The sequence below is a fragment of the Macrotis lagotis genome, chromosome 1 (genome assembly GCF_037893015.1).
Source record: "Macrotis lagotis isolate mMagLag1 chromosome 1, bilby.v1.9.chrom.fasta, whole genome shotgun sequence".
Lineage (NCBI taxonomy): Eukaryota > Metazoa > Chordata > Mammalia > Peramelemorphia > Peramelidae > Macrotis > Macrotis lagotis.
Genome location: NC_133658.1, coordinates 304,140,473 through 304,167,122, shown reverse-complemented (window position 1 = coordinate 304,167,122; position 26,650 = coordinate 304,140,473).

Here is a 26,650-nt window from a genome sequence, read left to right as displayed (position 1 = left end):
ATCTTTAAAAGCTTACGTGAATAAATTAGAAAAAGAGGAAATCAATGAACTAAATATGCAACTAAAAAATTAGAGAAAGAACAAATTAAAACCCCCCAATTAAATATCAAATTAGAAATTCTAAAAATTGAAGGAAAAATTAATAAAATCAAAAGCAAGAAAACTATTTAACTAATAAAACCAAGTGCTGGTTTTATGAAAAAAAAACACAAAAATCAATAAACCTCTGGTCAATTTGATTTAAAAAAACACCAAACTGCTAGTATCATGAATGAAAAATGGAAACTCACCACCAATGAGAAGGAAATTAAAGTAATAATTCAGAATTATTTTACCCACTCTATGCCAAGAAATATGACAATCAAAGTGAAATGGATGAATATTTACAAAAATATAAGTTGCCCAGATTAAATGAAGAGGAAATTAAATACCTAAATAACCCTATCTCAGAAAAAGAAATTTAACAAGCCATTATTGAACTCCCTAGGGAAAAAATCTCTAAGGCCAGATGGATTCACAAGTAAATGATATCAAACATTTAAGGAACAATTGTTTCCAATCCTATATAAACTCTTGGGAAAAAATAGGTGAAGACAGAACTCTGCCTAACCCTTCTATGACACCAATATGGTGCTGATACCTAAACCAGGAAGAATTAAAACAGAGAACAAAAATTATAAACCTATCTCCCTGATGAATATAGATGCAAACATCTTAAATAAAATCTTAGCAAAACATTACAAGTTATCTCTAGGATAATACATTGTGATCAAGTAGGATTTATCCCAGGAATGCAGGATTGGTTAAATATTAGGAAAACTGTTAGTGTAATTAATTATATCAATAACAAACCTATCAGAAATCATATGATCATATCAATAGATGCTGAAAAAGCTTTTGACAAAATACAGCACCCATGCCTACCCAAAACACTAGAGAATGTAGGAATAAACGGACTATTCCTTAGAATAATAAGCAGTATCTATCTGAAACCATCAACAAGCATTATATGCAATGGGCTTAGGCTAGAGGCATTCCCAATAAGATCAGGGGTGAAAGAAGGATGCCCATTATCACTACTACTATTCCATATTGTATTAGAATTGTTAGCTTCAGCAATAAGCGAAGATAAAGATATTGAAAGAATTAGAATAGGGAAGGAGGAGACAAAACTCTCACTCTTTTCAGATGACATGATAGCATACCTAGAGAATCCCAAAAAGTCATCTAAAAAACTACTAGAAATAATTAGCAACTTTAGCAAAGTTGCAGGATGTAAAATAAACCCTCATAAATCCTCAACATTTCTATATATGACTAGCAAGATACAGCAGAAATAACTAGAAAGAGAAATCCCATTCACAGTAACCTCAGATAATATAAAATACCTGAAAGTCTACCTGCCAAGGCAGACACAAAAACTTTTTTTTGCAAGGGAAATGGGGCTAAGTGGCTGTCCAAGGCCACACAGCTAGGTAATTATTAAGTGTCTGTGGCCAAATTTGAACTCAGGTACTCCTGACTCTAGGGCCAGTGTTCTATCCACTGCACTAGCTGCCCCTTAAAAACTTTTTGAAAACAATTGCAAAACACTTCTCACACAAATAAAATCAGATTTAAATAAATGGGCAAACATCAACCAACTACTATTCATGGATAAGTTGAGTTAATATAATAAAAATGACAATTCTACCAAAACTAAAACTGTTTAGTGCCATACCAACCAAGATTTCTAAAAATTACTTTAATGAGTTAGAAAGAATTGTAAGTAAATTCATATGGAGAAATAAAAGTCAAGAATTTCCAGGGATTCAATGAAAAAAAGTACAAAAGAAAGGGGCTTAGCCCTACCAAATCTAAAATTATATTATAAAGCATCAGTCATCAAAACTGTCTGGCACTGGCTAAGAAATAGAGTGGTGGATCAGTGGAATAGCCTAGGTGCAAAAGAGATAGCAGGAAATGATTATAGTAATATGCTGTTTGATATACCCCAAAAGTCCAGCTATTGGAATAAAAACTCCCTCTTTAATTAAAAACCATTTGGAAAATTGGAAGTTAGTATGGAAGAAACTTGGATTAGACCAACATCTCATACCCTATACCAAGATAAGATCAAAATAGATACAGGATTTAGACATAAAAAAAATATTATAAGCAAATTAGAAAATCCAGGAGTGGTTTACCTGTCAGATCTATGGAAAGGGAAGCAGTTCATGATCTAGGAAAAGATGGAGAACATCACTAAAAACAAACTAGATAATTTTGATTACACTGAATTAAAAAGGTTTTGCACAAATCAATAACAAACAAAAACAATTTTTCAAAACCACTCTAACCAAGATCAAAAGAAATATAGTAAATTGGGAAACAATTTTTTTCAACTTTTATTTCTGATAAAGGACTCATTTCTAAAATATATTGAGAACTGGGTCATATTTATAAAAAAAAAAAAACAAGCCATTCCTGAATTCACAGTCAAAGGGTATGCAGAGGAAATTTACATATGAGTAAAGCAAAGCAATCCACAGTCATATTAAAACTTGCTCTCAATCGTTGCTGGTTAAAGAAATACAAATTAAAGCATCTCTGAGGTACCACCTCACACCTCTCAGATTGGTTGATATGATCAGAAAGGACAATGATAAATGTTGAAAGGGATTTGGGAAATCTGGGCCACTAATACATTGTTGGTGAAGCTGTGAACTGATCCAGCCTTTCTGGAGAGTAATTTGGAATTATTCCCAAAGGGCAATAAAAATGCATATATACCCTTTGATCCAGCAATACCGTTACTAGTTCTATTTCCTGAAGAGCTCATGAGAAAGAGTAAAAGCATCGCTTGTACAAAAATATTCATAGCAGTTATTTATGATAGCAAACAATTTGAAATTGAGTGAATGTCCATCAATTGAGGAATGGCTGAACAAATTGTGATATATGTACATTATGTAACTCTATTGTTCTATTAGAAACCAGGAGGGATGGGAATTCAGAGAAGCCTGGAAAGATTTGCATGAATTGATGCTGAACGAGATGAGCAAAACCAGAAGAACAAAAACAATTTTTCAAAACCACTCTAACCAAGATCAAAAGAAATATAGTAAATTGGGAAACAATTTTTTTCAACTTTTATTTCTGATAAAGGACTCATTTCTAAAATATATTGAGAACTGGGTCATATTTATAAAAAAAAACAACAAGCCATTGCACACCGTAACAGCAATATAGGGATGATGATCAACCTTAATGGATTTGCTCATTTCCTCAGTGCAATAATCAGGGACAATTATAGGATTTCTGTGATAGAAAATACCATCTGTATCCAGAGAAAGAACTGTGGAGTTTAAACAAAGACCAAAAGACTATTACCTTCAATTTTTTTTTAAAGTTTTTTAAAGTTTTAAAGTTTTTTAAAGTTTTAAAAAGTTTTTTAAAAGTTTTTTTAAAAGTTTTAAAAGTTATCTTATGTATTGCTACCTCTTATATTTTATTTTTTCCTTAAGTATATGATTTTTCTCTCAATACATTCAGTTTTGATAAATTTATAGCATGGAAACAATGTAAAAACTGTCAGGCTGCTTTTTGTGGGGGGATGGGGAAGGGAAGTGAGGTTGGGGGAAAACTGTAAATTTCAAAACATTACAAAAACTGATAGGAAGAACTACTATTGCATATAATTGAAAAACAAAATATTTATATTTTTTAAAAAAGAAATAAGACAAAGAAATTAGAAAGCAAGATGTGGGAAAAGACAAAAAAAAGTTCCTATCTGGAGAAGGATAAAGTGATATGAATAATTTGCCAAAGGTTTCTGAGATTAGATATTATTAGAATATTCTGCTTTAGATGCAAGAGCCCAACAAATATTCTTAAAGTATCAAGGGAATGGTTTCAATCCAAATTTTCTTAGTCAATCAACTCACTTCACCTTTGGTTATTGATTAATTCAAAACATATTTATGAAGATCCAAGACAATCCTAAAAGACTCATAATAATGAAAAACTCTATCAACCTCAAGAGAAAGAATTAATGACATCTAAATACAGGCTAAGCATATTATTTTTCTCTCCTTTTCCTGTTTCTTACTTTCTTTGTTTCATTCTTCCTTTCTTTTCTTCTTTATTCCTTCCTTTCATTCTTGCTTCCTTCCATTCTTTCTTTCCTTTTCTTTCTTTCAAGGTTGAATTTTCTGCCACAAAATGACTAATATAGAAACGTTTTACTTGATTGAACATGTATAACCCATATCAGATAGCTTGACATTTCAGGAAGATGGGGGGAAAGAGAGAAGGAGAGAATTTAGAACTAAAAACTTTAAAACAAATGTAAGATTTTTTTTACATATAATTCGGGAAAACAAAATATTCTTTTTAAAAAAAACATGATTGTGGTTTTAGCAATATCAATTGTCAGCTAATAAATGGAATAGTTTTAAGTCCAGGAGGTTTATCCTATGATATTATTTATAAGCAAACACAGGCCATGTAACTAATACTACTAAAAGAGAGACCTGGGACTTGTCGGTGGTTATGTGTTTACTTATCATGTGTCCAGAGCAGTGAAAGAATTTTAAGAGGTAAAATGTCTCAATAAACATAGGTCTGTTTCTTCAACAATACCAGGGGCTTTGCTAGCAAGATTATTACATTTTGCCAATTCTTAATCATCCATTACTCCTATACCTTCAAACCACACACACACACACACACACACACACACACACACACACACACACACACAAACCCCTCAGAGGGGGAGCAATGGCAGAATTGGAATCCAGGTCTTGTCACTCTAATAATAGCACAGATGCTTGGACCACTAGTTTAGGGGATGCTGCCAAGTGAAACAGGCATCTCATTTGATCTCAGCTTGTGATCAGAATTAAGTAATTCATGAGTCATTAACCATCTGCTCTCCCACCCCCAAAAAGCACTTGAAGAGCTAAGCAGGGACTTGTGTGAGGTGTTTGTCATTGAACGACCCCTTGGCATGTGGCCGCCATCTTGGTGGTGACATCCCTATTAGCAAGAGCTGGTCCTTGCATAATCGACCATTTATGTTTTAGAGATTGTTCCACACGTGCCCAGAGCTGCTGGCCACCTCTGTGCACAACAAATAACAGGGCAGCCGCAGCTCTGCCCACAACTCCTTTCTGTCTCATTAAATATCAGCCAGAAATTCAGAGTTATAGCTTATGATACAGCTCTTCTGTAGGCTCTGCATATCAATGTTAACAACACATGCTGGAGATTCACTGTTGCTGCTTCTGAGGCGGGGGAGAAGGAATTGAAAAAAGAAAAGAAATTTAATTTGGAGCTTTAATAACCTCCCAATTAAGTAGTTTGTGTTTATATTAATATTTAATAGTGGCATTACTGTGACTATTTTAGAACCAAACTGAAATTAAGTAAAAAAAAAAGTTTGGCTATAAATAATTTCATTATTAAAGATAATTTTTGTTATATATGTTCATGTGCTTATCTTTTATTAAGTTTACTTTTCATGTTGACATTTTTAGGGACTTAATTGTATGCTTTTATTCTTGCTAATATTGTTATCATATATTAATTATAGCATCGTGCCAAGAACATTAGCTATAAAATCTTCATGCTTTCCAGTGAAAAATCTATCTTTTCCCATTTTATCTTTTCCCCCCTTATCAAAGAGATGATAAGTTTGTGACTCCATATTTATTTTCTGAAATATATTCTCTCTAGTCAGACCTTCCATTTGTCTTATTTCCTCAGTTTCCTGTTTAGTTGCCTTTACTTTACAACTTGACCTTAGAAGCAGTAATAAATCAAATCAGAACCTTTAAGACATGGATATGGTATTGAGCATTAGAATCATCTTCATCAGCTCTGGGAAATCACGTATCTCACAAATAGAGTGATAGATAAGTTTAAGAGAAAATATGGGAGTCTGACTACATCCTACAGGATGACTAAAGGCAGATTTTCCCATCACCCTAGTGCTTGTCAATTGGTGAATGTCCAACCTGATCATCTAAATGGCAGGTTTTCTGTTAGCAAAATAATGGTAGGAACATTTCACTATATTTTGACATGGAAAATATTTATTAAGTGCTCATTGAGGATGTAGAGGAGTGATGTGAAGCAATGGGTATAGTGCTGGGTGTGAAATCAGGAATACTGGAACCTTCCTGAGTTCAAATCCCCACTCAGACACCTCCTAAATGTGTGACTTTGGGCAGGTGACAATCCTGTTTGCCTCAGTTTCCTCATCTCTAAAATTAACTGGAGATGGAAATGGGAAATCACTCCAGTATCTCTGCCAAGAATACTCCAAATGGATCAGAAAGAGTCAGAAACAATTGAAAATAACATGTGCCAAGCATCTCCATGGAGAAGATGGCATTGGAGCTAAGCCTAAAAAAGAGAAGGACTTAAGCAATCGAATAAGAACAGTGCTTACTATGTGCCTGGACTATGTTAATCACTTTACAATTTTTTCATTCGATCTTCACAATAACCTGGGAGGCAGGTGTTATTAAACCCATTTGGAAACTGAGGCATATAGAAATTGACTAACCCAGAGTCACATAGTTAATAAGCACCAGAATTTTAGATTTGAACTCAGTTCTTCCTCTGTCAAGACCCAGCACTCTTTCTACTGAGTGACCAAGCTACCTCCCTAAGAGAATCTGAAGTTAATTTCTAAGAAAGTAATCAGTGACCTAACCTGTTAACAGACCCAGGCCAGAGACAGCATTGAAACAACTGAGACAAAAAGGAATAGTAACAAATAATATCAGCACATATGGGTACAGGGCCTTGTGGTTTAAATAAAGGCTCTGTATAACTGGCATGGGAATTGGGGAGAGAGTACATAGTCTGCCCCTGCCATTGTTTGCTACTGACCCGGCCACACTCAGACCCAATACAACAACTGACTTTGCTTCCCTCCTAGAGACAGAGATGCTGCAGAATGGAAGAGAACTGGACCTGGAGTTAAGATAGACCTGAATTCAAATCCAGTCTCAGACACCTGCTAGATGTGCAATCTTGACTAAATCACTTCACCTCTGCCTGCCTCAGGTTCCTCATCTGTAAAATGAGGATCACCTACCTTTCAGGGTGGATGTAGGGATTAAATGAGATAATAATTATAAAACCCGCAGTGCTTAATAGATGTTTGTTTCCAGGCTTCAGATACTGCTTGTCAATCCAATTCATCCTTCTAAGACATGTCTCCCTCCTCATGACCCAGTAGCCTCAGGAACTACTGGTCACAAAATGAAAAAGAAATTTCAATTAGGTATAGGTCTACAAAGACAACTGGTCAATTAGATCAATCACTCAAATAACTTGTTTCAGTAGGGAAATAGAATCTGTCGAACTAGATTTTTTTTTCAGAATTGACAGGTTGGTATTGTTAAGAGATCTTTTAAATATGACATTGCCAATCATAGAAGAGTCGAAGAAAATGTTATAAGAACATTTTTTAATGTGTAAAAAACAAAATTTAAAGATAAATATTTTAGAAAACTCTTTCATAAGAAAAAAGACTGGAAAGTACACTGAAAAATATATTTCTAATTTCATTAAAAAAATCATTCAGAGAATCCCAGAATTGACCTGGACCTCAGAGAACATCTTATCCACCAGAAAATGAACAGGAAAGGAATCCTTTGTTACTAAATGGCACAAGTGTACAAGATACTTCCTCTAGATGTATGACACTAGGCAAGTCATTTAAACCTCAGCCTCAGTTTCTCTACTTTGAAATGGAGATGATAATAGCACCTAATTTTCAAAGTTGTTGTGAGGATCCATTGAGATGATATTTGTTTACAAAGCGTTTTGCACAGTGCCTAATACATAATTGGTGATAAGTTTCTATCTTTTCAGGAGGACGATAAACTTAAAGGAGCCCTTAAAGTCACAACAGTTTCTATTTCCAACAAAGCTATTTCATATATTCCTTCATTCATTCTGTCACTCATTCAGCAAATATCAAGATGAACAAGTCACATAGTTTCCCTATCTTTTACAACATACCTGTCAAATGATCATTTAATTTTAACTAAAAGGAGGAGTGGAACAATAGACAGCACTGGGCTTAGAACCAAGAAGTCCTGGGTTAACATTCTAACTCAAATGTGTGAACCTGAGTAAATCATTTAACTTCTCTGGTCTTCAGTTTCCTCTTCTATAAAACGAAGAGTTGAACTCAATGACCTCTAAAGTCCCTTCTAGTTCAAAATCTATGATCCTAAAATCTCCTGTTATAAGGGCCCTTCTACCTCTCCAGACAACGCATTCTATCCCGTAGCAAAGCTAATTTAAGTTTCTATCCATGGAGTCAAAATCTGTCTCCTTATAACTTCCACCTGTTATTTACTTCTACCCTAGGACAGCCTTCTCTTCCACATGTCAAATCCTGAATAAACATAGACAATTCATTATTGTACCACAGTCTAACACAAACCTCCCCATCTAAAATGTTAGGAGCAGTGCATGGTAGAGAATACCTTAGGCAGAAATTGGAGAAAATGGGTATTATTAGATTATAAACTCTTGGAAGCAAGTATTTATGCTTATTTCCTCTCTCTGTACAATACTCAATGAAGTGTTCTTCTCAACTCTGCATTTTTATCAAACTGACGATTCCAATGATCAGGAAGAGGAAAAGGGAATCAGACTATTGCCCTCCCTATTCCATCCTCACACACTCCAAAATCCTCTCTTATACATTGGGGAGAGGGGAAGAAATGAGGAAGCAAAAGAACTAGGAAAAAAATCAGAAGAAAGTATGACTCACTCATGTCATTAAGAAAAACTGTAAATTCCTATCTTTTCAGGAGCATGATAAATTTTAGAGGAACTCTTAAATTTTAGAGGAATTCACAACAGTTTCCATTTCCAACAAAGCTATTTCATTTATTCCTTCATTCATTCTCTCATTCACTCAGCAAAGATCATGATGAACAAGTCACAAGGTTTCCATTTCCACCAAAGCTATTTCATTTATTGCTTCATTCATTATTGCACTCATTCAGTAAGGATCATAATGAACAAGTCACATAGTTTCCATTTCCAATAAAGCTATTTCATTTAATCCTTCATTCATTCTTTCACCCATTCAACAAAAATCATAGTGCACAGTGCTGAAGGAGATATCAGATTTTGTTAACACTATCCCTGCCCTTATGGAACTTAGTCTGTAACCAGGAATTTCGTATTTTTTTTGATATTTTTTGGTCCAGACTTCTGATTTCAACAGAGGTGAAAAACTCAGTGAAATTTTCTGCAAAAATGCAACAAGATGATGTGTCCATTAGTTACAGCTTTAGAAAATTGATTGGGGGCCCTTGAAAGGTTAAACAACAAAAAGCTCATAGTCACTCTTCCAGTACATTTCAAAAGGCAAGTCTTATCCCCACCAAGAGACTCAAGCCTGGCCCTCTATCCTAAGCAACATGCTGCCTTTCTTTTTTTGCAAGCAATAGGGCTAAGTGACTTGCCCTAAGTCACACAGCTAAGTAATTATTAAGTGTCTAAACCCAGATTTGAACTCAGGTCCTACTGACTCCAGGGCTGGTGCTCTATCCAACCTAGCTGCCCCAACATGTTGCCTTTCAAGACACAAAATATGATATACAATAGTACATGATAAAAGCATTAAATACACAGGATGCATACATGGCATTCCATTATATGAATGAAGCTAGATGGCACAGCAAATAGTGTACAGAGCCTGGAGTCAGGAAGAGCTGAGTTCAAACCTACCTCAGATAAATAATCTAATTGCTATCTGCCTCAGTTTCCTCATCTGCAAAATGGAAATAATATTAGCAACTACCTCCCAGGATTTTTGTGAAAATAAAATAGATAATATTTTCAAATTGCTTTAGAAACCTTAGTTCTATTCAAGTGATAGCTATCCCTATTGTTATGACTATGAATAATAATATTAACAACAACATATAAAGGCATATAAAAATGCTACATGAGGTGAGAGAGAGAGGAAGTGACTGCCAACAGAAGAGATCATAAAAGGCTTCATGGAGGAAGAGGAATATGATTTGGATTTTAGATGATGGGTAAAAATACTATAGAGGAAGAGGGAAAAGGAAGCTACTGTAGATAGCAGAAATGCCTGAAGCAGTTTTCCCATTTTAGGATAAAATGATCCCCTGAGATCCTTTAGTTGTTATGAGGGGTAAAAAAAATGATCTTTCACAAAAGTCTATAACTTCCCTGGAGAGACTGGGCCTTCTCTTCACTCTTCAGTGCCATAGCATACTGTCCAATAAGCTTGACCGCATAATACCCAATAGACTATTTTTCTACTTAGGTGCAGTTTCCCTTTTAACCAACATTAAAGTTGGTCAGAAAGGGGAATCTTCTTCAGTCGTGCTCAGACCAAGATGACTACCACTGACTCCCATCTTTTATTTTGTCTGAGCTCTGATATACTTCTTTACAAGCACAATAGTAAGCTTTTCATTGTATTTTCATTGACTTTTGTCTTATATTTATGATCACACTTTCCATTTCTCCTCTAATTTCAAGAGCAAGTGAGGCTGGAGAGACACAATGGGCAGCTGCTCAGTGGACTGTCTCCTGTCACTTCTTGATTGGTTCTTGCCTTTCATTCATCACAACTTCAATTTCTTCTTTGTGTAGTATGACCAAAGCCCAAAGGTGAACAAAGAGAACACGGGAAAAACTATTTCTGCTTAACCTCTTTCTTTGGGCTTGGGGACTCACGGGTAGATAATGCCACATGGATATATATTTTTTTAATTGTACCACAAGGAAAAAAAATGAGTTCTTTCTTTGCCTTAAGGGGAGTGATCGACAGACTCAAAAACTAAAGAGAAGGGGAAAGGGAATAAGTTGTCCCAAATCTCATTTGGCTTAAAAAAAAAAACAGAATTATTGTGAGCTGTTGCTTCAATGACCTGGATCAATTCCTTTAAAAATTTTGCTCTACATTTTCTAACATTGATCTGGCTGGATATAAAGGCACAGATTCCTTATAATTGGGTTTACCTCCATGATTATCTAAGAGGGGAGGGGGAAAGAGTCACAAATCGAATTGGAAATTGGGAGGAAGACTACTTTTAATTTAAATGGGGCAATAAGAAGAATGCTGTAAGCCCAAATTTCCTTACCATTCAACTCTGCTTACTTCCATTCCTACTACTTCAAAGGATATTTTGCATGGCCTACAACCAGAATTATAAAAAGCAACACTGATTCTTGAAGGAGAGAGGAGGAAGTACCATGACTGGATGGAAAAGAAGGATTTAAGATAGGACCACTTTTGCATTTTGGTTGTGGTTGAATGAGGACTTGGATCAGTTGACAATCTAGATGACCAGAGTGTTGAGAGGGAGCAGTGATGGAGACAGAATAGAAGACTATGAACCAGTCATTGAATTTACCTAATGAGAATGTGAAAAAAAACATAAAAACACAAAAGAAGAGGTGATTGTGAAATGGTGGTGGCAGAGGGAGCATGTAGAAGTGATGGTAGGGATCAAGGAGGATGGCATATCCTTTTTCTGACCTCCCATGTCATTGGAAATGAGATAATCCAGTCTTAGAAAGTCTTCTAAGAGATGTGGTATATTCAAGAGAAAGATGAGTCTCAAGAAACCCCAGAATATGAAAACAAGATAAGAACAAGATATGTAGGATTATAGGATCATATAGCTAAGAGGGACAGTAGAGGTCATCTAATCCATCCTCCTCAATTTATAGATGAGAAAATTGAGACACAGAGAAGATAAATATGTCCATGTATCATGCAAATAGTGAGATAGAATTTGAATTCAGGGGTGAATCTTATCCTGATATGTTAAAATCTGAGACATTCCTCCACTTGCCCTGGGTCAGAGCCACTTCTGCCTACAACTCTTCAAACTAATAAAAGACAAATTCTGACATAATTTATCTTATCTGGGAGGCAATATTAGGGATGATTCAAAAAAATAACTGGTTCAAAATAAAAAAAACAAGAAATGTTAATGCCAGAGAGAACTTCAGAATCATCAAGTCTATTCAACCCTAAATTGTCTTTTACGAATGAAATTATTCTTCCCTAGGGGATTTTGAAACTCATGGCCCTTCAAACTCACTCAAGACTTTCAAGGAAGAACTAGAAACATATAGGTTTAGATGAAGCTCATAAAAAGTAGCAGTAGAAATAACAGCAATTACTACTACTCCCTTCTATCTTGGGTTCTAGAATGGTCAAATAGTTTGAAACATCTGTGCGCGCACACACACACACACACACACACACACACACACACACACACACACACACAATCTACAGCAGCTTTGATACTGAAAGCATTGCCTTAAGTTCTCTCTATAATATTGGAGGGTCTTTTTGGATGGCTCTAAGGCTGATGACATCAGTGAAAACTGCAATTAGGATTGCCTACAACCCTATTACATCACTGCAGACCAAGTCTGTACATCTCTTCCCACATTTCTCCAAATTATGGCATCATTTGGTTTATCTTTCTGATCCTCATGTTATTATATTTTTATGTCAACTATGTCATCCCTCTACAATAATCTTCAATGTTCTCTTCTACTTCCAGTTTAATTCAATGAATATTTTTGTGTCTACTATATATATGAGAAATCACTCTCAAAAGAAGGAAGGAGGGAAGGAAGGAGGGAAGGAAGGAGGGAAGGAAGGAGGGAAGGAAGGAAGGAAGGAAGGAAGGAAGGAAGGAAGGAAGGAAGGAAGGAAGGAAGGAAGGAAGGAAGGAAGGAAGGAAAAAAGAAAAAAACAAGATTGAATATGTCCTATCTTTCCAATTAGACTGTTGGAACAACAGGAACAAAAGATTGTGTCTAAGGCTTCTTTAGATCCTTGTGCTTACCAATAAAACCACCTATGTTAGGTACCCAATAAATGTTTGATGTAGCTGTGAGTGACCTGAGAGGTGGTCTTGTTGGTGATGATTCACAGTGAAGCATAAATTAATTATAATTCAGGTGGAAGGCTCCTGGCTACTTTAGCTTATAATTGTATTTAGGGAACCTTTCAAAGGACCTATAACTCCTCTGGTTCTTAGATACATTGCACCTATCATGCAATTAGAGAAAATATAATTTTGCCAAGACCCATTTTCTTCACCAAAAAGCACATTCCACAGGAGTACTATTTGCTACATTAAGAAACTCCTGTACTTGAATCCATGTGCCAGACCTTTTACTAAGAGAAAATATGGACATTTTTCTCTTAATAATGCCACAGAGAAATAATGAAATGGTAACATTACGAAAATATAATTAGGTCTTCAAAAAAATCCCCGCTGGAGCCCTATAAAAAGACCACAGGTGTTCGTCATTATTTTTTATTTAGCAGACAGTTTTAGCCATTGTTTGGTTTTTTCCACATTTATTAAGTCCTGGTATTTTAAGATGATTTGTGTATAATAATGACAATAATTTCCTGTTTGCTTGTCAGTCGAGAGCCTCTTTAATTACAGATATTCATTTTCACAAGTTAACTTGGTAAACATGTCCATTCATTATGTTCCCTGTTCATTAAATCAGTTAGCACAGCTAGTAACCATGTTAAGTATTTTCCTGTCGGGTTTCAGCAATGTATCTTCATCGTTTTCCAATTCAATTTCTAGTAGAGACATAGAGGAGGCTGCCTGGAGTGTTACTTGTTTGTACTTCCTAGGAGGGGGGGAGCAGTGCCAATAATGGTGGTACAATGCAGGAGCCTTCAAGAACCAGGAAATATGAGGAGGATGGTTCTTGGGATCACATGTTATAGACTTAAATTCATAGAAGACCGTGGAGGTCAGCTAGTGCAACCCCTCTTTCTTACAGGTCAGGAAAATGAAGTACAGAGAGGGAAAAGACTTATTTTTGGCTACACAGACTTTAAGTGGCAGGACTGGGATTTCAACCCACATCCTCAAGTTCTAAATCCAGTGCTCTTTTTACTATAACACATTGGTTGCTATTGACCTTGTCTCTGATCAATTCAGTTCCACAGGACCACAGGTTCTCCCAGTGGATATGTTTAAATGGCAGGTATACTGTAATACCTCACTGACACAGCCTAACTGGAGACTTGAGTATGTTGGATCCTTTTAATTAGTCCTACAACATACATACACCACAGTTTTACCCACCTTCCCAATTCAATTCAATTCAATTCAACAAACTAAAAACATCTATTGTAAACAAAATGGGCAGGTAAGTAGTACAATGGATTAAGTTCCTGGCTCTTCATAAATTCAGATTTGGTCTCAAACTCTTCCTAGTTATGTGACCCTAGGCAAATCACTTAACTCTCTTTTTCTCATTTCCTCATCTGGAAGAATTGGAGAAGGAAATGGAAAACCATTCTAGTATCTTTGCCAAGAAAATCCCAAATGGGATCATGGAGAGTCAGACATGACTGAAATGACCAAAGAGCAACAATAACAATATACAAAACACTGGAAATAAAAAGACAAAAACAAACAGTTCTAATCCTAAGGAGTTCATATTTTACTGGGATGAAGTGGGTCCTCACATAGGGAGAGAAAATAATAAAAGTAAATTCAAAAAGAAAGAAAACTAACTAGGGAATATCAGGAAATATTTTGTCTAGAAAGGAGATGGTACCTGAGCTGTCAGTCTGATTGGATGTTAAAGACTAACCCCCCCCCAAAAAAAAGAATGAATGCAAAAGCCAGTCATCACTGACTATTAACTGCTTTAATTCATCCAGTGCTCAAGAAGACATTGTCCCTGCATTACAGAAGACAAGACACTATTCAAAAGTCAATGGCTATCCAGCATGCACTCATCTAAAATTAATCAAGAATGATTATTTGAGAAGACCCACAGGGCCATACCCTATAACTTTTTGCAAGTGCTCACTGTGTTTCTAATTTAGACCATATTTAGTACTACAAGTTCCTACATGATTAGACAGTCAATGCACAATCAGCATAATAGAACTCAGAACAAAAAAAAAAGAAACAGGCAAAATGTCACTCAATGAATAAATGAATGAGAATTTGATTGCTCATTATATTCTATATTCTAGACATTGTTCTAAGCACTGGTCATACAAAGACAATCAAGTAAAGTAGTCCCTGTCCCTAAGAAGCTTACATTCTACTAGAGAAGAGTAACACATAGAGCTAGAGTTGGAAAGTGTTGGAGTAAGAAATGACACAAAAAGCCCATAAAAATGGTTAGAAATGGAACAGTGAGCTTGACATAAGTAATAGATACAATAAGTTTATCTTTCAGAGTTCAGAGTGGTAGTCCAAGTTACCCCTGGAGGCAGAACCACAACTACAGGTAGTATGATGTGAAAATGACCCAAAAAAACCAAAAAATTTCACAACAAAAATACATTCCAAGTCAACAAGCTGTATATACTTTATCCTGATGTCATTCTTTTTTAATTATTATTTCATGATTAAGATTTTCTATCAAGTTCTAAGGGGATTAAAAAGTCAAGAGTGGATCCTATCTCCAATTTGGAAAAAACTTATAGTCTGAAGACACAGTAGACTTAACCACCATGAAACAAAAGGATAATTCTCAAGCAATGTGCAAGTGATTGTGAGTTTATAGGCTATACCTTTAGGTTCTAAGAGAATTCATTGAAAGGAATGGTAAAATAGTCAGGGGGAAAACTCCAAGGAGATTAGCCTTTAACCTTATTTGTGAAAAATCTGATCCCACATATAGGACATTTAAAGTGTGATTATGAACATCAGAGAAAAGATTCATTAGAGATGTTTCTTGAAAAGCAAGTTCTCTTAAATGCATTTAAAAATAGGACTCCATTTATAGGAGACATAGCAAAGGGTGCAGGGTAGAGAACTGACCATGGAGTCAGGAAAACCTAGGATCAAGTAATACCTCTGGCTGTAAATGGACTGATCTCAGATCTGAACTTCAGTGATCTAAGCAACTCTCTAACATAAGTGGCAAAGCAAGAACCCCAATCTGCACTGGTAAAGGAAGTTTCATAACTGGACATTCCTACTCATATGTAATATATAATATATAATTATTATAAACAAAAAGAATAGTGTAATTATATGTCAAGTGCATTTGCTCACAACTTTTATAGATAATGTGATGTAGTTAAAGGATCCCTGGGTCATAGGATCTGGGTTTAAATTTAGACTCTACTGCTTATTAATAACTTTTTTTTAGGTTTTTGGGAGGCAACTGGGGTTAAGTGGCTTGCCCAAGGCCACACAGCTAGGTAATTATTAAGTGTCTAAGGTCAGATTTGGACTCAGGTACTCCTGACTCCAGGGCCTGTGCTCTATCCACTGCGCCACCTAGCCGCCCCCATTATTAATAACTTTTGATCCTACCTGTGGGATATTGGACACTTAACCTCTCTATGCCTTCAGTTTCTTCAACTGTAAGTTCCCTTCTAAGGTCCCTTTCAGATCTAAAGCTTAAAATCTTCTTTCTATTACCTAAATCAGAATGTACCTGCAGTCTGCCAGCCCAAAGTCCAGTCTTTGGGAAATCCCTCAGTCTGTTGTAATGGAACTGGGCCTGCAACTGTGTTAAGCAAATAAAGCTGTTAAGTCCTCGGGCTTCCTGCCAGGTCCATCAACACTCTGAGGTCTGAATAACACAAGGGATTCTTGTTTCAGGAGGCAGAGGTCACTCTGACAGGCTGCAATCCATTAGGCAGTAATGGCTGCCTCTTGGCACAGCCAAGTGGACAAGGCCCAGGAAATGTGGACAGTGAACTCAATAAAATTAAAATGCTATGAGGGAAGTGGTGTGATGGCAACAAGGATAACCTTCTTGGTGTCTTTTCCTGCGCTAATGGATATGTCCATGGCACAGATGGTGGTTTTCAAAAGTCATTTTTTTTTTCCTCTAACAAATTCATGACTAAACTAAAAAGGCCACTATCAACTTCAATATGCTTTCCAATTGACTTGGTTTAAGGATTATTCTTTTATTATAGCTCTTAAACTTCTATTTCTTTCTTAAAGTGTTTCCTTTAAAATCACTTTTTTGCAAGAGTCATTTACAAATAACATTATTCAGTGCTTATATTAATGGCAAATTAACTGTCATAGGCTGACAGACATAGCCACTGGAGCGGTCATTTCTTAGGCAATGTGCCGTAGTGAACAGAGGGTTGTATTCAGATATAGGAACAATGGAGTTCAAGTCTCACCTTTGATTCTAACTCCTTTTGTGACTTCGTACTTTTCTCTTAATCTTTCTGAATCCCATTAGTGGCAACCCCAAAGTCAGAGATTTGGCTATTGTTATCTAGTAGAATGTAAGTATCTTGAGGGTGCATTCATTATATGCTTTATATGCTCAGTTTTATATATGGATAGAGAACTGACCTTGGAGTCAGGAAAACCTAGGGTCGGGTACTACTTTTGATTGTTACTAGACTTGTCTCATATCTGAATTTCAGTGTCCCAGGAAACTCTCTAAAATAAGTGGCAAAGTAAATACCAATCTGCACTGGTAAAGAAAACTTCATATTATAATTCACGTAATAATATATAATTATTCTAGGCAAAAAGGACAGTGTAATGACAGGTCAAGTTCATTTACACTGCTCCTCAGTGCACACAGTTCTTTGCAGAGAATAGACATCCAACAAATGCATTTGGATTAGTCAGAAAACAATGTATATAAAGAACTTTGCAAACCTTAAAGTGCTATATAAACATTGTTATAGATGCTGTTGTCATTATTATTAGTTGTGCAAGCCATAGAAAACAGATCCAGTTTCCAAATAAAAAGGAAAATATACTTTCCTTAGAGTCTCTATGTTAATGCTTGATACACACGGATCCCTCTCCCTGGCACTGGAGACCTTAAACAATCTGACTTTAATCTTGCCCAGCTTGATTTGATTTTATTTTTAGACTACTTCCCCTCATGTAGTCTATGTGCCATACAACCTAGTCTATTCTCTATTACACACTGTGGTCCTGCCCTCTCCTCTCCTGTTTTGGTGCCTTGGTTCATGTCTCCCAGGTTAGATTTAATCTCTCCCTCTTTTTGGATTTGTCATGACTTTGGTTTGGCCTTGCTTTTTTCACTTACCTTAGCCACCCTTGTTTCAGAATTATTTTTGTGTTTTCCTGAGAAAATGAAGCTATTTTCATATGTACGAGGCCATCCATAGTACCTACTCACAGTGGGTGCTTGATTAATATTTATCAAACCTAGTAACATTGTTCATTTAAGGGAACATGGAGATTATAAGTAAATATGCCATAGAAGGGACTTTAGTAAAGAATATGCTTGTTATTACTGATAGCACTGAACACATCATATAATGCTATTCCTGCATCCTTGAATCCTCCCCTCATTTCATTATTCCATTTTCCCCACAGTATCTGTTCTCATTTTTGACACATGTACTTTTCTACCAAGTTTAAATGTCCTTTCCCACTTCTGCATTCCTCGATGTGATATCTCTCCAAGTCTCTGGCTATGAACTGGTCCTGCCGCCAACCGCAACTACTCTGCTCACATCTCTCACTTCTGTTTACACTCACCTCCTCTACAATTCAAAAGGGCTCCTATCTTCCCATCTACAGCCATAATCCTTTCTTAGTCAATAATAAGGCAATACAGACAACATTCACCTAGTACCACATTATTGTTTCATAAAGATTCTCCAGGGACCTGTCTATTCTTTCTAGTGTATCCAATGAGTTTTTCATTTGGCCAGCAGATGACGCCTAATAATAGCTCCTGTTTACAGAACATTTCATGGTTTACAAAAGACTTTTGCTCAAAACCACCTTCAGAAGAATATTATTAACCCAGATTTATAGATTCACAAAATGAAGTTGAGAAAATTCCAGTGACTTACCCAAAGTCACATAATAAATTTTAAAACTGGGAATTGTGGGTGATAACAGATAACTCTAAGAGGAAAATATTGCCTTCCAGCACTTGTTCATAATCAATAATTATCTCTTTGGAGTACAATTTAGAGTACATCCAGGTGTCTTCCTTATCTGGTAATTGACTTTGAATTAGTTTGGCATGCGCTGACCCCTGGTTGCAATTGTGAAGGAGAGTGGTATGATTAATAAATAGTGAAGTAAAACTAAGTAAAGGAGAAGTAAGAACAGAAAGTAAAGATGAGTTATTGTATGTGTCCACATATGGAGTGGTGATAAATATTGGAAAGAAGTATAAGAAAGGAAAATTCTCCAAGTCCCAGCCCTTAGAGACAATTTTGTGTCCAAAGCAATCTGAAACAAACACCACTACCTGTGGAGCTGACTAGAGAAGTTATAGATAAAACTAACAAATTGTGCTGTTATCAGGACTTTGACCCAAAAAACTGCCATCTTAAAAGATATGGTTTCTCCCTATGCTAACCATCTCTTCATTTTACCTCATGGCCTTCCAACATGCCTATACCTCCGTGTCATAAATGATCCCAGGCCACCATTCTCAGTATCTCAGCACCATACTACTTCTCTTCCAGATCTTCTTTTCCAACCAACCCCATGAGGATAGAAACTGGTTGGACTTTCTGGGAGGTGGTCCACTCTACCTCCTAGTGCAATTGTGCCCATGGTTATTCTGTCCTCTATGGCACCACCATTTTTCCCAAGGTGCAATAATTCCTAGTTGTGGCCAAGTTGGAGGCCTTGGGCCCTATACCAACCTCACAGAGAGATATCTTTTTGCAATAGGATTGCAATGATAAAATTCCAGTAGATATATACATCTCATTAGTGTTGTTTTGAGCCCCAGTAGTTTCCATATGAAAAAAAGAGAGAGGTACTGGGGCAGCTAAGTGGCGCAGTGGATAAAGCACCGGTCCTGGAGTCAGGAGTACCTGGGTTCAAATCTGGTCTCAGACACTTAATAATTACCTAGCTGTGTGGCCTTGGGCAAGCCATTTAACCCCATTTGCCTTGCAAAAACCTTAAAAAAAGAGAGGTACTGAGGAGAAAGCAAGGACCCAAAGCATGAAGATGAACATAATTAATGGCAGGTGTACAGTGCTTATGAATTTGGAGTGGGAGAGGGTGGTACAGTTCTCAAACAGAAGAGATATATAACAGCAAAAATTGCCCATTATATTCAAATACAGGTTCTATGACTCCAGGCCTACAGCTCTTTCTCCTATAACAGGATTTGTAGTCAGTTCCACAAAATAGTTTGCAAATCCCAACTTTGGTAGGCACAGGCATCAAAGTCAAACTCAGACTTCTAGTACTTTGTATGATAAGACAAGAGGGTATCATTAGTGAACTAATGAGAATTATTTTAAAAATACAATTTAAATTACCTTAGAGGACTCCTTAGAGTTGTTCCTGATATGTTTGCAAAATTTCTATACTGTTACTTAGTACATTCAGAAAAAAAAATCTAGTTTAATTAAAACAACTATAGCAAACTGTATTTTTCATTAGAAAAGAGCACCAGACTTGGGCCTAAACAACTTAGGTTCAAAACAAGACTCTGTTGCTTGCTACTTGGAGTCAACTAAGTACATGTAATTTTAGGGGGACTCAGGTTCCTCATCTATAGAATGAAGGAATTGACCTGAAGGGTTTCCAAAATACCTTCTAGCTTTAAATCCTATGCTTCTATGGATTGTTTCATTATCATGTACCACAAGGCCCTAAACTAGTCTGACTTGATGCTGAATAAATATAAAAGGTCACCTCCCCATCCCTGATGAACCAGCCAAAAAAAAGGTTAGGGTACATGTAGTAGACCAACATGGATTCCAAAGCTTTCCTTGCCATGTTCTTGCCATGTCCTCCATCAACAGGGAGCTTGGTGGGGTTTGTGTAAGTGAAAGCAGTTGTGAATAACTTGCATCCTTGACTATATGAGAGAACCAGCCCATCATCCTCAGCAGTATTTCATTGTGACATGGAGTGTGCCCATTGCAGCTGTTCATGCCATATGGCGACATGACACAGCAGCCTGCAATCTCTGGCAACAAGACCTCGGGCAAAATTTTCTTTTGTTTGTTTGCTTAAACGGATCCCACTCTGCAAAATGTGCCACAGTGAAGCATTTGTGAGCAATTAGAATGGCTTTTCAAAGACAGGTTGAGTTGTTTGAGAGAATCATTTTGAAAAGACATTTTTCCCTTTTTGGAAATGGATAGCAATTATTTTTGATTCAACCTGTCTTTAATTTCTTAGCTCTTGTGGGAAAAAAGGATAGTGATCACTGGGCACAGAGATTTTAATGACAGTAAAAATGGCTTCATGATTGATCATTACAGATCATGCATTCCAGTGTGGGATCACACAAAATGCCAGCATGGGAGACCCTGTCATAGCAACATGAGGGCATCACTCAATGTCTTTGTGTAGAGAGGGCAAACCTTGAACAAAAGAAAAACAGGGACAAAGGGCCACAATTAGAGGTGCCTTTTGAAATAAGGGAATAAAGACTCAGAAAGTGGTATATTTAAACACTTTTGAATGTGTTTGAAACTTTCATATCATTTTTCAAAACCTAGCTTTTAATGAGGGACACTGAAGATAAAGAGATACCAAAAAGAAGAAAAAATCTGAATGAACAATCAGGAGAGTTCTTGAAATTCAGGAACTTTAGAGAGGGGCTTTAGTATTTTTAAAAAGGTATTTAATTCAATTTTTTGGTAGTAACAATTACAAACAAAGCTTTTACACACAACACTGAGCAGTCAGAAGGAAAGGGTCATCTGTCTCAGTTCATTGGATACTCAATGCATTGTTAAAGAAAAGGAAACGAACATGGGTCTCACCTGAATCCCTCCATATTAGCCTTGCTATCACTGTCTCATCTTCTCTAAAATAGTAATTGAGGTAGGCTGGAATATTCTAGGTCTTTTGCTTTTATCCCTTTCTTGTGAGTGGGTGAAAAGTCTCTCCAAGACTCTTCATTCTCTTCCTCCTATTTTGATACTTCCCCCTTTCTCACCATCTCTTCCTTTCCTTTTTTGCCTATTCTCCTCTAAGGAAATAGCGATATAATGAATAAGAAAAGACAAACTATGTTAATAACTCATACTCTATTGTACTTATAATGGACAAAATACTACAGCCCTATTATCTTCATTGTACTAATATGAGGTTCAAAGGAAGTGAAACTGACTTGTCTGCCCAGTCACATGGTTAGTAAGTGGGAGAGTAGAACTTGAATCCAGATCTTCTAACTCCATGTTGAAGACCCAGTGATGAAGATCAGAACCAGCCTTGAAAAACTAATGGAATAGGAAAAAGATTTAATTCTCCTCTTTCCCCTTAAAGGCTTATCTCTAAGATCCTGGGCTCTCTCAAAAAGTCATTTGATGATCTTCCCACCTACCCAGAAAGAAAAGCTTTTAAATTCTTGTTAAATGAAGAATCTGGTTTCTCAATCCGCATTTAACCATATGACTTCTTATAGATACACAGATGAGGAGACTACAGGGTGAAAATAAAGCTCATCCTCTCTCTTAATGGACCAACATGGTATCTATCTTCACTTTAAGTGAAAACAAACAATATTTTAATAAAAAATTGAAATTAAGTCCCTTTCTCTATATTCCTATTTTCTAGTCATATGTAGGATATTTTTTTTATTTCTATGAATTTGAAAATATAAGGAAGACAACAATTGATACATATGTAGAAATGAATGCAAAGGTCATCAGTTCCACCCCACCCCTCCAGTTTGCTAGCTGAAATAATCACCAGAGTGATAGGAGTCAAGAATAAAATAGAATTTTTTTATTTTTAAGGGTTTTTTTTTTTTTTGCAAGGCAATGGGGTTGGTTAAGTGGCTTGCCCAAGGCCACAAAACTAGGTAATTATTAAGTGTCTGAGACTAGATTTGAACTCAGGTACTCCTGACTCAAGGGCTGGTGTTATATCCACTGCACCACCTAGCCACCCTTAGAATAAAAATAGAACTTCAAGGAATTTATTAAATATCAAGCAGACACAAGGAAACTCCTCCCTGAGAGGGTTTGGAGAAAAAGGTTGCGGGGTGGGAGAGCAGAGATAGCGATAAGGATAAGAAATCTCTCAAAAGAATAATAACATTTCTTTTTAGAAAGATGCAGCTCAGCAACAGAGGGCAGCAGCAAAAGCAGCCTAACCAAAGAGGACATTAGTAGTCCAATGGAGGAACATGAAATTGCAACTTCCAAGTAGGAACAGAGCAACAGGAAAGAACTATAGCATTGGTCATCCATACTAAAACAGGAGTTCTACCTACTATAATTCAACCCTAGCAGGTTGAGCTCTCTGGGATTCTACTTGTAAAGATCATTAAATACCTAATCAAGCAGTTGATATTTGATCCTAGAAGTAATAGGGAGCCAATGAAGTTTATTAAGCATATGAGTGACATGGTCAGACTTGTACATTTTACTTCGACCTCTGTGTGGTGGATGTATTAGAGAGAGAGAGAAAGGTTTTGAGATAGGAGAAACTATTACAATAGGATGGATATGTGAGTGGAGAGAAGGAAACTAAAGTGAGATTGTAGAGACAGAACTAACAAGATTTGGCAACTAATTATGTGGGATGAGGGAAAGGAAGGAGTCACAGATGACATCAAGATTTTGAATCTGGATAACTAGAAGGGTGAAAGGGATGCTCTCTATTTGGAAATTAGGTGAACTTTTATATCTCATAGTCTATGGAAGAAACTTTGAGCTTTCCTTTATAAAAATATAAATTCATATTTTATTATCTAAAAACAAACTTTTACTAAGGAAGAAATAAGAAGAAAGGCTCTTAAGGAATGTGAGAAGTTACTGATCGACCTTATCAATCATGATACAGATTAGGTCTTGGAGCAAATGATAGCAAGAATTACAATTTGCCAGATGGGAGGATATGGTGATTCCCATTTTTTTAGCTTGGAAAAGAGGCTTGGAAAATATCCTGGGAAGAAAGGATTCCTCAAAGTTATCAGATCTATATAGGAGCAATTGTTAAAAAGTACAGCAGTCCTAGGGGTCTCTCATAGCTGGAAATGACCAATTTCCCCCTGAGTTCAGCAGGAATTGTCCAAGACATTCATTTCCTAGGAGAGCACTTTGTTTTGGGCCAGTCAGCATGAATTGTGACTGCAGAGGAGACATTTCATCATTCTGCTTAGATTGCTTAAAAAAAGGTTAATGTAGATTTTAAATGGTATACACACAATTCCATAGAGAGTTTGTCCAAAGATCTGTGTGGAGAGTTGGTCTAGATCATTATCTTCAGTCCTGGCTAGGAGGACAAAAGCAAGCAGAGGATGGAAATCCTATAATTGAGTCAACACCACCTATCTACAATGTCCTCAGCAACAGCACATTCTTATGTGGATACATTTTTACATTATCCTTATTTTAATCAGAAAATATAGAACCTAATTTAACCTTTCCTTGACTCAAGCTTACACTTAAGAACATTAATTACCATCTCCAAGTGTAATACAGCAATGCTTTATGTAATTATAAAGATATTTAATAACAATAACAATCTGTTTACTCTACTAATAAGTGGTCCCAAATGTCTATAATTTTAGAATTTGTATTTCTCCTTCTACTGTCAGAGTTGTCACTCTCTGTGCAGGACTCAGAGAATGATGCAAGCTCATGTCACAGGTCTGCTACTTCCTGACTATATGATCTTGGGCAAAATCACTCCCCCTCTCAAGAAGACAGTTTCTTCAATGTTAAATTAACAAGGACATTGGGAGAAGAACAGGGAAGAATAGCAGAACTAGATGATCTCCCAGGTCATTTAAAGATCTGAAATTCAATACTTCTACGCCTCAGGGATATGAGTATGTCCAGTTTCCTTATTTTACACACATTTGTAGGTTATGGACCTGAGAATGGCATAAAATGATAAATATGCTAAGCAATATCTATTTTCCCAAAAGCAAAGAAGTCCATTTTCCCTTCTAGGTTTCCAGGTCTGTTTTGGACATTTAAAGTTGTCAGAAATCTGATCTCCTTATAAATGGGAATTTCTTCACCAAATTTTAGATACCATAAACTCTCAGCCTTAAAATAATGCCATTTATAAGAAAAGGACATTTTTGAGAGCCTTTGGTTTGGACTATAGACTATCTTATTTTGATAATATTTTGTGCAAAGTAGTATACCCTTGCCATTCCCTTGTTTAGGGTTAAAAAGTAAGTTGCTTAAATCTCTGGTCTATGACTGAGAATCTAATTTCAAATACTTGTTCTTTCTGAACTCAATGGGTATGGGCCCATAGATCCACAACCAAGAACAGGCACATCTGGGAACAAACTTTCAATTCAATAATACACACAGGCCCAAAGAGTAATACATTAAATATTCTATTAAGAGCTATTGTTCTTCTGACACTACCAGATATAGTAAGAAAAGAGTTAAATATTTACTTCTATAACAGTGAGAGCATTGTTATGATCAGCAATTTTTAAAATAAATATTAGATTTAACTCAGTGACTCACTACAAGATTTATCCTAAAGAGATAATTTATAATATAATGATAATTGATATTCTTATATTCCACTTGAGTACTCTGGCTCCAAAATTCCTTACTACTTTTCTCAGGTTCAGTTTTGTTTTTATTGGGTGTTTAATTATGCAAATAAGGACCTAAGCCCCCACCATAAAAAAACATCTACTGAGAGATCATGCAAGGGCCTTAAATTTAATAGCAAAGTATTTGACACCAAAACAAGGTAGAAATAGATAATGAATCATTCTTAGCTCCTTCTATGACTTTTACTTCCAAAGAATTAGATGTAATAAAACAAACTCCAAGCAAAAAAAGAGTGTAGGGAAACTATCTTTCCTGTACATGGGCATGAGGGTGAAGAAAAAGGTCTTTTGAAATTCCATCATCCCTCAGAATATGCTACATGAATAGCATGGATACTTACTTGAGAATCGGTTCATCTTGGTTCCAGGACTAGGTTGTCAGGTAAGTTGATCTCCTGGATTCTGATTCCAGAATGCAGAAGTTATTACTGCCAAAAATAATCTGCATTTTTTCTTCTGTGGATTGGACTCCCCATAATCTGATTATTCCAGTCTAGCTCTCTGTTCACAGTAGTTTCAGAAAGTCCTAGAACTCGCCATTTCATCAAGATCCCTGAGTGCTATTTACATCTTATTTTTGAAGATTCTGCCTCCTGATAGCATTTAATCACGTCTCATGGATTCTAATGTACTGAGCTATACTCCAATGAGCACTTGATGATATACTAGAGAACTTTATTATACACAGAAGCACTCCTTATCCTTACTACAAAGTCTCTCCAGTTTAATTATATGTGTGTATTGTCCATGCCATCACACCATATATTATATTATATAATGTATCACAAAAAACATATCATAAACTTGCACTAGTTTGAGTATTAACAGTCAGACAACAGTCCTAAACATATAAGTTAATGAAGATATATATTAATAATTATGATATCAGCAATATTTAGGTTAATAATTGTAACCCCACTCAAAGTCCTACCCATCATGCATTTGTAGAGCAAAAGGAGAAATATATAGTAAAGAAAGGAAATGTAAGTGAGGACACTGTGTGGCCTGAGATGATTACAATAGTCATGAAGGCTTGGAAGGAACCCTGAGATATTGACCAGTTGGGCTCTGGTGATATCATTTATTGGGTCAACATTTCAGTCTAATGATTAAACTATTT